We start from the raw sequence: 16,393 nt of genomic DNA on the forward strand, positions 1-16,393 counted from the left end.
AAATGATTGTGCATCACCATCCATTTTCACATATGTGGCTGATGAGTATGTGAAATGAGGGTTCATTAAAAATAAAAGCAAAGCAATTAGAAGGACTGCAAGACAAAGATCAACACCCATTATCAGAGAGAGGAAAATGGTATGCTAAAAGAAGTATTTGCTTTTCAACTAGTTTCAATCTACTGCAGGCTATGAAATGATAATCTCTGCTTATGTTTTTTTCTAGTAAATGTCAGCTATGTCATTTCTGTTTACAGATGAGTGGGTTTCAATCTTGAAATGTTTATTCTCTGCCTCTATCATAGAAAGAAAAAGATTTTCCTAGCTTGCCTCTGGGAAAGCAATATTGTCTGCATTTGTATTCTGAACCAGACTAAGGGGGAAAAACATTGAAACAGGGAATTACTCTATATGTCTGATTGGATTGCAGTTTTGAGAACTGCAAAGCAGGTTTCATGCTAATAGAGAAAGAGCGAGCAAGCGAGAGAGATTATATATTCCTCTACTGTGGTATAAAGGTGACATCAGGATGTAAAATGCATGGGTGAATGGTTTTCAGCCCTACTTTGTACCTTTTGATCTCAACTGCCATCTTAATATATTGAGTTGAATGTCCAACCTTTGGATCCAGATATGGAAATATTTACTATTGTGCATTTTTTGGAGCTAGATTTTTATATTTTTATGTTTTGGATTTTTATTTTTGAGATTGAGAGAGAGAAAGAGAGTAGGGGAGAAGCAGAGAGAAGGGGCAGAGGATCCAAAGCAGGCTCCACACTGACAGCAGAGGGTCCTATGCAGTGCTCAAACTCAGGAACCTTGAGATCATGACCTAAACTGAAGTCAGATGCTTAAGCAACTGAGCCACTTAGGTGCCCCTGGAGCTAGATTTTTAGAGTCTACCCATTAAATATCCATTTCTTTATAGGTGAATTTGTACAGAAAGAAAATGGATTATGATTATATCATTGAAATAAATTTTACTATTGCAAAGATAGTTCTCTCCTATCAAACTGTAGCATAATACATAAGATAATGATAGCACCATAATGACAAGAGTCTTGATATTAATAAGAAATTAGAATTGTGGCAAATAAATGGAGATACACCTAACTGGAAGTTTTCTTAGTTTGTAAAACCAAACCTGTGGCAAAATAGTTTAAAGTTTGTCAGCATCTAGGCAGATTATCTGTTTAATTGTCTTTTGTGGTTGGACTTTGGATAATAGCATGGAGTACACGTTTGCAGAAGGAAACAATAGTTTATAATAACAGGTTATATTTTGCATTAGTAAGTAATCCATTTCACTTTAAAATATGTTTAAACCACATAAAAAAGGAAAACTTGTTTGTGATATTACGTTTCAGAAATGAATGCTGTGAATCTTGTGTAAAATTCCTTTAAGTCTATATATTTATTATTTTGAGTTTCTTGGACAACTGTTTACCATGATAAACCTTGCTAATTATACCTTCCTTTATGATATAAATATTTGCATGTCAATATAAACTTTTTGTGAACTACCGAGTATTTCTTTTGTAAACATAAATATTTTAATGGAATGGTTTCTTCTGGAGGTTCTGCTTTGGTTTCTCTAGGCCTTTTTTTTGGAAATTGATTTCCACCATATTTGCCACAATCGCTGGAAGTGTGCACTATGACCTAGCTTGTGTGACAGGATGAAACTGAGGACAGCTTTCCAGGTCATTCCTGAGGTCTCTCCTCACACATACTCAGGAATGGCCACTGCTGGAGAAATAGGCTAATAAGAGAGTTTATGCCTTGTCCTTTCAAAATAACTGAAAGAAATGATAACAGTGAGCCAGTATTGAAAACCAAAACTTTTAATTTTCAAGAGTCATGCTTTTTCAGAGAAGAAAAAAATTCAAATCAACAAAACCAAACCTCAAACACAGGAACGATAACATGTAGTTTCCACCTACATGTGTAAAATGCAGTGTATATACAAGCAGGGCCTGGAATGCATGCCACTTCATCCATAACCCTCCAAGTTCTATGCCCCTTTTACATTACCACTTTCACATTCTATGTTTTAGTCCAATTAAAAAAATTGTTTTTAACATTTATTTATTTTTGAGAGACAAAGCATGAGCAGGGGAGGGGGAGAGAAAGAGGGAGATACAGCACCTGAAGCAGGCTCCAGGCTCTGAGCTGTTTGTTAGCACAGAGCCTGATGCGGGGCTCCAGCTCACGAACTGCAAGACCATGCATGACTTGAGCTGAAGTTGGGTGCTCCACCGACTGAGCCACCAAAGCACCTCATATTGTAGTCCAGTTTTAATTTCAGGCTTAACCCAACTTTACCTCTAGTGGGAATGGAAGAGGCTAATAGGAACATTTTCCTTGGACCATCTATTCTTCAGAGAAGGCTCTATCCTCCCAGCAGTATAATAGGGAAAGATAGGAGAAAGTAGGCGGAGAGGGAAAGGTTAGGACCTGAGGTCCCTGAGTGGGGGAAAAACCTAATTAAAATAAATAAGGCATAAACTTATGTTATAGGAAGTACAGAAGGACCATAGTCTAACTCCTCACACAATGGAACCGAGCAAATCAGGAATGGACAATCCAGGGGCGCCTGAGTGGCTCAGTTTGTTAGAAGACCCACCTCAGCTCAGGTCATGATCTCACAACTCATGAGTTCAAGCCTCACGTTGGGCTCTGTGCTGACAGCTTAGAGCCTGGAGCCTGCTTCAGATTCTGTGTCTCCCTCTCTCTGCCCCTCCCCTGCTTCCACTCTGTCTGTCTCTCTCTCAAAGATAAATAAAGATTAAAAAAAAAAAAGGAATGGACAACTCAGCACCTAGAGTTATCGAGCCAATAAGAGTAAGACCCAAAAAGGAACGAGGGGGAAGGGAAGGGGAGGGGACCAACCAAAACCCTATAAAAGAAAGTCCCTTGCCTATAGTTGGGGGCATCACTTTTGAATGTCCCCTCTCTGTGAAAAGAGCTTGCATACTATTCTTACTTTCTGACCTATACCCTAATAAACTTGCCTGCTGCTCATTTTATTCTGTGTCCACCATTCTTCCAAGCGGGAAGACAACAAACCTGAGTATTGAGATAAAAAAAATCCTGCAACAAAAGGAACATAAGCACTTTCAGGTAGCAAACATGTGATGCAAAACTCCTTGATCATGGTAATCATCTGATAATTGATCAGTAACGTTATTGAACTGAATAGCATTTTTTGACATGAAAAACTCATATCAAGGCTGTACATATATGCATCCCCAAATTGAAGAAACAGGAATTAACTTAATACAAAAATTCTATGGACATTTCCTCTTGAGTCGCTAGACACAGGAGCAGACTTGGTATTTGTGCTTTATGATTCTGGTACATTGTGAGTGCTCAACCAGCAGAAAATTATAATTGTCAGGATGGAAAACCTCTTCATTACAATGATGTGGTATCAGTGTGAATTTATTGTTTTTTTTTAAATGTATATATCCATAAAACTACTCATGTGTCTAAATATATCTCCACTTATTTTTTTTTCAAAATGAAAACTTTATATCTATGCAATTTAGTTTCTCTTTTCTGAAACATATGCATCAGGTTAAACAGTAAATGATCTTCATTCCATGTACCCAAATATAAAAAATTAAGCTTCAGTTCTACCATGTGTTGGATAGTTCAATATGTCATATTGAAGATTGTTTTTGTTAAACTGTTTTAGTATAATGATTACTAACTCTAGATTTTTCTATAGAAAAATGAATTTGAATTTGAAAAGAAAAGCAAATGTAAAGTTCAAAAGGATAGCATATTGAAACACCACTTATTAATCATGATTAATTAAACTACGGTGAGAAAATCGGTGCGGCAAAACCTGTATTGAAATGTGTATAAGTTGGAAAATGGAGCTCCTCACTTAGCAAACCTTCCAGAAAGTTGCACCGGGAATTGACACTTAGCAAAAAACCTTTTGAAGTCTCTTTAATCTTTCTTGGAGGATGAGCATTTTAACAATCAACATGTCACAACCCAAACATGTTTGTTGTCCTTATCCACGAAACGTGTTTCTTTTCCACTGTTTACTTACTGCAGCAGTTGTTACCCCCTGCCATTTGACAGGCATTACAGGCACTTCCCTTACCATACTTCCTTCCCACAGCCAAACATCAATCTTAGTACTATTCTTTTCCACCAGGCATTCACATCCATCCACTTCTCTGTAGCCTCCAAATCACTTTGCTTGAACAGGCCATCTGAATTACTGCAAACCTCAAGTCTCCCATATTGATTTTCCTTTCCCATTTGTAAAATATAGTCAGAACTATTCTCTAACATGCAACCATGATCGTATTCTCCTGCTTAAAACCATTTAGCAGTTAAATACCCTGAAAATAATCCCCAAACTTCATGACATGGCTTATAAGACTAAGCTTTATAGCCCCTTTCCACCCTGAATTCAGCCACCAACCTCCCTCCCTCATGTACTACTGTTCCACCCAACTCTTCCAGCGTTTCTGAACTTCTTGCGTCTTCTAGAATTACACAAACTTTTATACCTATGGGCATTAGCACATGCTTTTCTCTGCCAGAAAAACTCATGGTCCTGACACAAAAATTCTTATTTACCTAATTTCTATTCACTATATATATCTAGTGAATAGAAATTAGGTAAATTTATATAAATATATAAATACATATATATTTGTATATATGTATCTTTTATATACACTTTATATATATGTATATATATTACATATATATATCTTATACATATATATATACATATACATATTTTTTTTACTTTAAAACCCTGATCTCTCTCGCACACAAACACAACTGAGAAAAAAATGTTTCATGTAACAATACTCACACTTTTTTAAAAAAAATTGGATACAGTCCAAGCAGGGAAGAGGGGCAAGGGACAGAGAGAGAGAGAGAGAGAGAGAGAGAGAGAGAGGATCTCAAGCAGGCTCCATGCTCAATGTGGGGCTGACATGGAGCTTGATCCCACAAACCTGGAATCATGATCTGAGTCAAAATCAAGAGTTGGATGCTCAATTGACTGAGCCACCAGGTGCCCCAATACTCATATGCTTTATGTACAGTGCATCTATGGTGTCTGTTCTCTTCTCTTCTTGATTTGCTAAATTGATTTTTACAGGCTCCAATTTGAAAAATATGACTTAAAGATCATTTACTTTAGGAAGTCTTCTTTGATCCTTTAAACTAGCTTGATGCTCATGTTCTGATTCCCTTAGATCCTGTACTCTCATATTATAGCACTAGACACATTTGGGATTAATATTTGTTTAACTTTCTACCTTTGCCAAAGGCAGAACATACAGAGAAGGCAGGCACGGTGCTATCCTGGTCAACATCATGCATTTTGCACCGAGTACAGTACCTGCCATGTAAGTGCTTAAAAAATTAAAGTTGAATGATAATAAATTGATAGGCAAAATCCTGATCTCTTTGAATTATTCACACTGTAAAAAATCAAGATTATTATTATTTTTTTTAATCCTAAGTAAGAAACCTAGGGGTAAGTGATTTCAAGTATATCTTCAAGAAAAGAAAGAGGTATGACAAAATTTTAATGAAAAGGTTGAAAATTATAGTAAAAAAAAAAAAAAGAGAGAAACATGTCTTTTTGGCAGTCCTAAGGATGGCTATATTTCATCTTGTTTATACTTTTGTGTATGGGTTATGAACTACAAAATGCCAACTCACACTGGGAGGATATCCTGAGAGCAGCATATTATCTCTAGCTATTGTTCTGATGGAATGTGTCCTGAGGGAAATAAGGCACGTACTTTAACATTTAAAACTTAAAACAATTAGTCTTTCTTTTTGTATAAACATTTCAAAAAAGCTGCATTCCCAATTTATGAGTCAGAGGTGACCATAAGTTTGCTTACTTTTAATTCTGAGTGTGAGGAGAAGTATTAACTTTTTACCCAGCTTCATTCTATATTTTGGTATGACTTGCCAAGATTTTTCATGCACATTTGTCACCTTGATTTAGCTATTTCTAACTCCTTAAATTTTTATAGTGAATTGATTGAACTTTGAAAAAAAGTTGAGGACATCTTCAGAGATTTTGGGGGGCATCTCTTTTTTCTAATTATTTTCATTATTTTAAACACTGATTTGTGGGAAATTTAATCCACATGTTTCTACTTCATAGGTCATTAAAATGTTGTTGCAAAATAACTTTAAAAACAGCTGTTTCCTTCCTAAGTAATGTAGCTAGGCTTTGAATACCCTATTTTTTGTGTTATGTTTTTTGCCAAACACCAAATGCATGGGCAGGTGAATCAGTGCACTAAGTAGGATACAGTGCTACACTATATTTTTCTTAAGATTGCTATACCACTATATAAGTGATATTAATGAAAATTTATTTCCTCATATAAAGGAATAATTTGAGAAGGCCAAACCAACATAGAAAAATTGAAGTAAAATACTTTAACTCGAGCTAAATAATTATCCCATCTGCATCCCTTAGGATAATCTCTGCTTCAAGAAATGAAAACTTTACTGACACTTCCTTAAAGAATAGGGAATATATTATCTCACATAATAGAAACCCAGAGATAAGTCAGGGTATAGGTTGTTTAACTGAGAAATTTGATAATGATGTAAAATATGTGGTTTCTTTCTCTTTTTAAATATTTATTTCTGAGAGAAAGAAAGCGTGAGTGGGGTATGGGTAGAGAGAGGAAGGGAACAGAGGATCCAAAGCAGGCGCTGCACTGATAGAGAGTCCAATGTGGTGTTTGATCTCACAAACTGCGAGATCATGGTCTAAATATTCCCTGTACCCCAGCAAATTTTTCCTCAAATCCCATTGGTGAAAATTGGGTAGTGTGTTCTTTTGTGAACCAAGAGCTGGCAAGAGAAATAAGATTATTGCGTTTAGACAGATAAGACTTAATATTTTGGTTGTCAATGAAGTAGGCTTTCTCTAAGGCTCATGGTCAGTTCACGAAGAGTAGATAATCTGAACAACAGTGGAGATTTGGGGGAAGGAATAGTAAGAATTAATCCTGGGTAGGCAAAGGAAACAAATTAACAAAAAATAGAATGCCTGTAGACTTATTCCTTATAAATATCTCAGTTTGGGTGAATATCATTAAGGATTCAAGTAATTAATACTAACTACACACAGACTGTTTTGTGTAAGATGCCATGCGTCTCATTACATTAAGGAAATTATTATTATTTTTTGAAAGAAGTTAAGGAAATTATGAGCTCCATGCTTGTTTTTTTCTGCACCCTCCAGGAAGTTTTCTGGGCTGTGGGCAATCAGTTTCATGTGAGAAAAGAGAATAATGAGGCTAAACTGAGAAAGAATTGGTGAAGGCATCTGAAGTCCATATCAGAAGTTCAGATTTTACTGAAGAACCATTATTAAGCTTGATTTGTAGTGAGTACAGAGTTGTGACATAGGGAATTTTATTAACCAGACATCAGAATAAGATGATTATGTCCACTTTCTTCAATAGAATAACCCTTATCTTGTCTGTCCCACCCATCTGAGTCTGTCTTTAGCTTCAATGGTTGATTTTCATCTTCTGATAAGGAAGAAGTGAGAACTTTTGGACAATAATCTGATTCTGTTTTCCCTCTCTCACTGTCTTGGCTAAAAAGGAAACTGAAAGTATAAAATGAGAGGGTGGTTTCAGGTTACTGGGACATTCTTCCTATCCTTTAGAGTTTTTAGGTATTTTTAATGTCATAACAATAATAACATGTTTCTTCAAAATAAAAGGTAAACATGAGTTTCTTCCACTTATTAATTAGTCCTTTGATGAACACTGAAGTCCATAAAAGAATGGGGGACAGGAAGAGAGCAGATTTTTAAACATGGAAAGACTACTTAATCTGTAAAATGTGGAGATTTGATCAAATGATCACTGTTCTCTTTCAGGTGTAAATCTGATGATTCCATCTGAGTAGCTGCTTAAAAGCAAGAAAGAATATTGTGCATTTTCCCTTTCTCACTTTTATTCTATCTGGAAAAGCTTTTCAAGTCAATTTTGAAATTTACTTTACTGGATGATTCATGCTTTACATTAAAAAAGTGATTTTAGCCCAATTGGTTTCAGTGAATTAAAGCTTTACTTAAGAAATGGGGGAAAAATAACTGCCATTTTCAAATTCATACTTTTGCCCCAGTTTCCAGAAGAACTACATCTGATTAACCACACTTAGAATGACATATAAAAAAGCACATGTGTAATATGTGATTAACCTTTATTATAATTTAAAATGAAAAATATAAAGTATATTAAGCGAAAATTACTATCCATATTTATAGCTTCTTTGTTCTGGCATGGTTTCTGTGTGTGTGTGTGTGTGTGTGTGTGTGTGTGTGTGTGTGTGTTTACGCATGCACACGTTTGTATTTTAACAGGGCTTTAAAAAAGTAACTATAAATTGTTTAGTTTTATTTATTTATTTTGTACTTCTTCCTTTTATTTTTCACTGTTAATTAATGGTAAATTCAAGTCAAATGCCTAACATATTTTCAGGGACATGCCAAATGTAATTAAGCATAGGAAACAGGTAGTGACCAACAGGAGTCTCAGTTCACCACTGCGATGGTATAGTACGACCACTGAAAGTGAACAGAAGAGGGGTGCCTGGATGGCTCAGTCGATTCGGTGTATGACTTTGACTCCGGTCACGGTCTCACGGCTCGTGAGTTCGAGCCCTCCATCAGGCTCCACGCTGACAGCTCAGAGCCTGGAGCCTGCTTCAGATTCTGGGTCTCCCTCTCTCTCTGCCTCTCCCTCACTCGTGCTCTCTCTGTCTCTCAAAAATTAATAAACTTTAAAACAAATTTAAAAAGTAGAAAGTTAAGAAATATTTTTGCCTGAGGTGCTCTTTTCCTCTCGCTTCACCCAAATAAACCTTTATCATCTTCAGATTTTTTATCGTGAACTGTTCCTGAAGGTTTACTCTTCCCCAACTAGCTTAACTTTCTCTAAAAAATGTCTTACAGAACGATCTCCTTTTTCCTGGCATTTCCTTCGTTGCTTATGTAATTACTTGAATGAAAATTGTTTCACTCACTAAACTAAGCTTCTGAAGACAACCACTATGTCTACTCTGCTTACCATTGAACACACACTGCCTACCATACAGCTTAATATAAAATAAATGCCCCCCCCCCCAAATTTTGGGTGCATGAAGCAGTGAAAGAGTAAATGAAAACAATCTTTTGTGCAAAAACAATCTGAAGTAATTGATGTATTCTTTACCTTATAAAGCTATGGTAAATAACTTTCTAACATTTAAAATTATAATTTTCTTGGGGCGCCTGGGTGGCGCAGTCGGTTAAGCGTCCGACTTCAGCCAGGTCACGATCTCACGGTCCGTGAGTTCGAGCCCCGCGTCAGGCTCTGGGCTGATGGCTCGGAGCCTGGAGCCTGTTTCCGATTCTGTGTCTCCCTCTCTCTCTGCCCCTCCCCCGTTCATGCTCTGTCTCTGTCTGTCCCAAAAATAAATAAAAACGTTGAAAAAAAAATTAAAAAAAAAAAATAAAATTATAATTTTCTTGTTTCCTTAATACCAGGCATAGATAAATGCTGGATGGATGTATTATAAAATAAATCTATCAACTTAATAGTTTACAGATAAACAAAACTAGTTCTTCACTTCATCCTTTCCTTTTCACCTTCCATTTTATCTCTTCCCTCACTGACTCACTGGGTTGATTTAATCTTCATTATCTCTTTAACCCACCCATCTCCTGCCTTCCAGATTACTTTATTTCTAATGTGGACTCAAAACAAGAGCAACTTTTCATACAACACAAAGAAATAAAAGGCATCCAAATCGGCCAAGAAGAGGTCAAATTTTCACTCTTTGCAGATGACATGGGAAAACCCAAAAGATTCCACCAGAAAACTGCTAGAACTGATCCATGAATTCAGCAAAGTCACAGGATATAAAATCAATGTACAAAAAATCAGTTACATTCCTATACAGCAATAATGAAGCAACAGAAAGAGAAATCAAGGAATCGATCCCATTTACAGTTGCACAAAAAACCATAAAATACCTAGGAATAAATCTAACCAAAGGGGTGAAAAATCTATACACTGTAGAAACTATAAACTATAGAAAGCTTATGAAAGAAATTGAAGATGACACACAAAAAATGGAAAAATATTCCATGCTCCTGGATAGAAAGACCAAATATTGTTAAAATATGTCAATACTACCCAAAGCAATCTACATAATCAATGCAATACCTATCAAAATAACACCAGCGTTCTTCACAGAGCTAGAACAAACAATCCTGAAATTTGTATGGAACCAGAAAAGACCCCAAATAGCCAAAGCGATCTTGAAAAAGAAAACTGAAGCTGGAGGCATCACAATCCTGGACCTCAAGATGTATTACAAAGCTGTAATCATCAAGACAGTATGGTACTGGCACAAAAACAGTCATTCAGATAAATGGAACAGAATGTAGAAACCAGAAATGGACCCACAAATGTATGGCCAACTAATCTTTGACAAAGCAGGAAAGAATATGCAATGGAATAAAGACAGTCTCTTCAGCAAGTGGTGCTAGGAAAACTGGACAGCAACATGCAGAAGAATGAACCTGGACCACTTTCTTACACCATACACAAAACTAGACGCAAAATGGATAAAAGATGGAGTCATAAGACAGGAAGCCATCAAAATCCTAGAGATGAAAGCAGGCAAAAACCTCTTTGACTTCGGCTGCACAACTTCTTACTCAACACATCTCCAGAGGCAAGGGAAACCAGAGCAAAAATGAACTATTGGGACCTCACCAAAATAAGAAGCTTCTGCACAGCAAAGGAAACAATCAGCAAAACTAAAAGGCAAGCAATGGAATGGGAGAAGAAATTTGCAAACGACCTATCAGGTAAAGCGTTAGTATCCAAAATCTATAAAGAACTTATCAAACTCAACACCTAAGAAACAACATTTCTTCTTCCAGTGAAGAACTGGGCAAAAGACATGAATAGACACTTTTCCAAAGAAGACATCTAGTGGCTAACAGACACATGAAAAAATGCTCCACATCACTCATCATCTGGGAAATACAACTCAAAACCACATTGAGATACCACCTCACACCCGTCAGAATGGCTAACGTTAACAATACAGACAACAACAGATGTTGGCGAGGATGTGGGGAAAGAGGATCTCTTTTGCACTGCTGGTGGGAATGCAAACTGGTACAGCCACTTTGGAAAACTGTATGGAGGTTCCTCAAAAAATTAAAAATATAACTACCCTACGACCCAGCAATTGCACTACTAGGTATTTATCCAAGGGATACAGGTGTGCTGTTTCGAAGGGGCACATGCACCCCAATGTTTATAGCAGTGCTATCAACAATAGCCCAAGTATGGAAAGAGCCCAAATGTCCATCTACCAATGAACAGATAAAGAAGATGTGGGCACATGCACCCCCATGTTTATAGTAGCACTATCAACAATAACCAAAGTATGGAAAAAGCCCAATGTCCATCATTGGATGAATGGATAAAGAAGATGTGGTATGTATATATATATATATATATATATATATATATATATATATATATACACACACACACACACACACACACACACAATAGAGTATTACTCAGCAATCAAAAAGAATGAAATCTTGCCATTTGCAACTACGTGGATGGGATTAGAGAGTATTATACTAAGTGAAATTAGTCAGAGAAAGACAAATATATGACTTCACTCATATGAGGACTTTAAGATACAAAACAGATGAACATAAGGGAAGGGAAGTAAAAATAATATAAAAACAGAGGGGAGGGCAAAACATAAGAGACTCTTGGACAAATACTTCTCACCCCTTAATGTTCTGTTTATGGTATTTCCTCATGGAAGAGTGTTTTAGGGCAGCAAATGACAGGAAAATGAAGTAAAAATTAGATGACTTGGGTTTTAATTTCAGACTCTGTATCTATGTGATTGACTCTTGGAAGATGGATTCTTTATGCAATCTGAAATCCAGTTTTCTTATATGTAAAATGGATACTTAAAAACAAAAACATAGTTTTTGGAAATGTGCTTCAGTGAGAAAAAATTGCTCTCTTCTGTATCTAAAGTTTTATTCAAAATCTCTCCTAAAGTTCTTGTTACATATGTATTTTAAAAACATTTATTTTTCTGACTTCACTGGATACATTGTGAAGAAAATTTATATCTCACATCTGTTTAATTTTTTATTTGACACATAGCAGGTATTTAAGAAATTATTATTCAGTTAAAGAATGAACAAAATTAATTTGTCCAATAAAAATATCAATACATATTGATACATGCCGTGATGAAAGTAGTCAAAATATTTTATTGACAAGTCCTAGATTCATTTATATTAGGATTACTTTAGAATGTGTATTTCTATTAATTACAAATACTTTTTATAAGCTGCAAACATTTAAGGCAATAAAATATGGCTTTCACGTTATCTGTTCCCCAAATATCAACTCTAAAATCTCTCAAAACTTTTGAAAAGTATATCCTTAAATTTATCCATATATTATTTTTTCCAAACACATATTGTCCCCCAATGCTACAATATTTTGATTTGACTTCATGAAGTGGTATATTGTTTGATTTTGTAATTAATACAGTTTAAAATAGTCTCTAACGTAACACAATATCGTTTTCAAATTACAAACAACAGGGCCCAGAGGATTGTCTGTGCTCCAACATAAATGGAATTATAAGAGATGCAATAACTATGATTGTTCTGCAAATTAGAAAGAGCAAAAATATCACAAACTCAAGAAATGGTATTGAAAATGGCCATTTCTTTTTCTATTTAGGCCTTCAGGGAACAAATTAAATGCAAGATCTAGACTAATTTTACAATGGCTACAATCTATTATTTTTACTGCCAGGGGAAAAGAAAAAAAAAACATGATTGGGTTTGGCTGAACATCTACAGCCATATTGGCTATAATAATAACAGTAATAAGTGCTTCTCTCTGAACTGAAGTTGCACTGATTATTGAACAGTGCTCTAAATTACAATACTGATGATCTCCTATACTGATATTTCTATACCATAAATTGTTTTCTATGACTTTTGTTTGGATATCAAGGCCAATAAGGTTTTATAGTCAATTATAACATATTATTCTAATATATGCCATTGTCAGCTTACATTGGAGAATTCCTAAACTGACCTGCAACAACACCTCAAGTCCTTAGTGTCGGCTAGGCTTATGAATTAAAGCCAGGCAGTGTAAAGGGGAAAAAAAAATGAGTTAAAAGAAGAAACATAACATTTCTGGCAAATGTCAAGTTTCTGCTTTCAATTTTTCCTAGTTCTGCTTATGTCTGTCACTGGGTTCTATTACCCACCCCTGTATCCTTATAATAGCCCCCCCATTTTTCTTAACCTAGATCAACTTGCCTTCTGTTTCTTGCAGCCAGTCCTAATATATTCTCTGTGTCGGTTTTTAAAAGGATTAGAAATCATTAAAATGTTAGAGCAGTGTTTTGCACATGGTAGATATTCTTTCTTACAACTGTTATGGTCTGTATTTTAGAATGTGTAATAGGATACTTTAAAACTATTTTGTGAAAAACATTAAAGGTAGACTAGACTTGTGTCTGGATGTCTGCCCTAAAATTACCAGTGATAAAACAGACTACCGTTTGCCAGGGATTCTATGATACCTTAAAATTGGCATTAAAATACCTGTAGGGAAGTGTGGCAACATGGCTAGTTTTCCTCGATTACCCTTCTCATCTTGGGTGATAGGTCTTTCTCTCAGTTTTATGCTTCTGCTAAGGGATTTTGTGAGACAAGGATGATCATTGTTTTATTTTATATATTTCCCTTTGCAGTGTATGAACTTGAAGAGGTATCTTTAGCACACTAGGGTTCTAGCGATAAGATAGGGAAGTACTTGAGGGTGATGACTCTCCAGAAGGTGTTTCATAACTCTTAAAACCTAAAGAAGTATAGGTCCCCAAAGAATCTAATATAATAGCAAGTCAGCATACAACATATGCCACGTAGACATCCAAAAATAGTTAAAATTTGATTTGGTAAAGTCTATTTTAGGAACCCACTATATAGCAGATTTTCTCTTAGAAAATGTAGCTTTAAATATGAATATTAATGGCATGTAAGGACCTCCGCACTCTAAATGGGAAGGCAGGTTATAAAAATGACAAGCAATGATTCTCTAATAGAGTTCTGGTCAGTAGGTAATAGAACATATATAAAAACAATGAGTTGGATTTTAAATGAAAGAATTACACTTTCCTTATCAACCATTTCTTAATTTATGCTTATAATCTGCCTTCTAGAATTCCTGCCTGTTGGAATTACAGTGGTGCTTTCTGCATTGGGCTGATGCTTTCAACTGATACACAGATAAATACCTAAAGTATAAGCAGGAAGTTTTGAAAGTTGTCATGGGAGAGAGATCATTGGATTTGAGTGTATAAGAGTTACTATATTTAACATAAATATCTTATAAAATACTTGGCCTCATTGAACTATGTGCATAACTAACTTTGATAAATATACAAATAAACATTTTAAAAGTGAGAGAGCCAGAGGGCGAGCCCTGAGGAGTGAAGTAGCAAATCAGCCCAAGTGGTAACAGGTAAAAAAAACAAGAAAAAGTAAGATCTATCCTTGGTTAACCTCAAAATGTTGAAAAATGGTATTCCATAGGGAATGAGAATTCAGCTCACTTTATTTATAAAAGAACAGTAATCTCAGAAAGCTATAGGTAGTACATTTCTATATCAACATACATGATTTTAATAAATATGTCATCTGAGTTAGATGACTTTTTAAAAAATCAATTGAAGTGATTTGTGAAAAATTCAAAGTGTAATTAAACTTTCTATTGTTCATTTTTTCAAATGAAGCCAAGATATCTAGAAATCAGAAGGAAGCTATATGGTGAATCAAAAACAAATTGAAGTAAAGCAATTATACTGATTCAACCAGATTCTGTGATTTTTTTTCTTAAGTTCATTTTACCCCATTTAAAACAAGAGGGAAAATTATTTTTGACATTTGTATCTGTTCAGATGAACCTCATTTACCAAAGTATTCAAGACTCATCTATAGGGAAAAAAATACACAGAATTGTAAATTGATTTTGCTCAAGAAATAATGTAGAATGCCAAACTCATTAGAATAGTTTGTGTCCAAAAATTAATGCAATATGAAAAACATTTATGTGGACATTAGCGTAAAATTATTTTGTTAAGATCAACACTTGATCTTGTCACTTGAAAGTAATTTTTAGATCACTGTCAAAGTTGATATATTTGTTGTTGTATAAGTGTACTTTTAGTTTATACCTATGCATTACTTTTCTTTTCACATCCTGACACATAAAACATACTAGAAAACCCAATAAGCTCTTTTTAATAACACGGACTGATTAGAGGTCAAATATGTTAAAATTAGTAAAATAGCTTTACTTTAGTTTGGTATTAGAAACTTCCCTACGTCTATTTTTTCCCCTTTTTAAGAATCATTGCTTATTTCTTACTTACATGTATCATGGATAATTCACTGACGGCTGTACTTTAAGAATGAAAGAATTATTTTTATGCAATTAGTGAATGTTTTTTTTTTAATTACTATAAAGACAGTTTGTCTAGTAAAAGAATGCTGATCCATGGGAAACAATTTTAATGTCGCTCTTTTATATCTTCATCTCACTGGTTATAGGAAGATCATAATGGAGCTAGCAGATTGTGCCTATAGTAGCCACACCATAGGGTGGTCCCCATGATTTTGTAACCTAGTAGCTGCTCCTGGCATGTTGGTAGAAACTGTGATGTGCTTTTAACCAATAGAATATGCCAAGTTAATTGGATATCACTCTTGTAATTAAGTTACACTGTACAGGTGAAGGAATTTTTCCAAATATAACTATGGTCTTTAACCAGTTGTCTTTGAGTAATGAAAGAGATTAACATAAGTGGGCCTCACCTAATCAGGTGAGTCCTATACAAGCAGGCCCAGACTTGCCTTGAAAGCAGAGACTCCAAACGGGAGAGACTTTCTCTATTTGTGGTTTTGAAGAAGTAAGCTGTCAGGAATTTTCCAGTCTCAAGGTAATGAGTTCTGCCCAAACCTGAGGCGGCCTGAAACCTGATCCTTCCTACTCCAGCCCCCTGATGTGAGCACAGCCCAGCTGAGACCTTGAGAGGCCCTGGGCCAAGGAGCACATCAAGCGGGGCCCAGACTTCTGACCTACAGACACTGTGAAATAGTAAATTGTTATTTTAAGCTACTAAGTTTTTGGTAATTTGTTACACAGCATATAAAACTAATACAAAGCCTCTTACAAAAAACTTCTACAAAAAGACCAGATGTCCTTACATTTCCAAAGCAACCCTAAGC

This window comes from Lynx canadensis, chromosome B4, assembly GCF_007474595.2.
Source record: "Lynx canadensis isolate LIC74 chromosome B4, mLynCan4.pri.v2, whole genome shotgun sequence".
NCBI lineage: Eukaryota > Metazoa > Chordata > Mammalia > Carnivora > Felidae > Lynx > Lynx canadensis.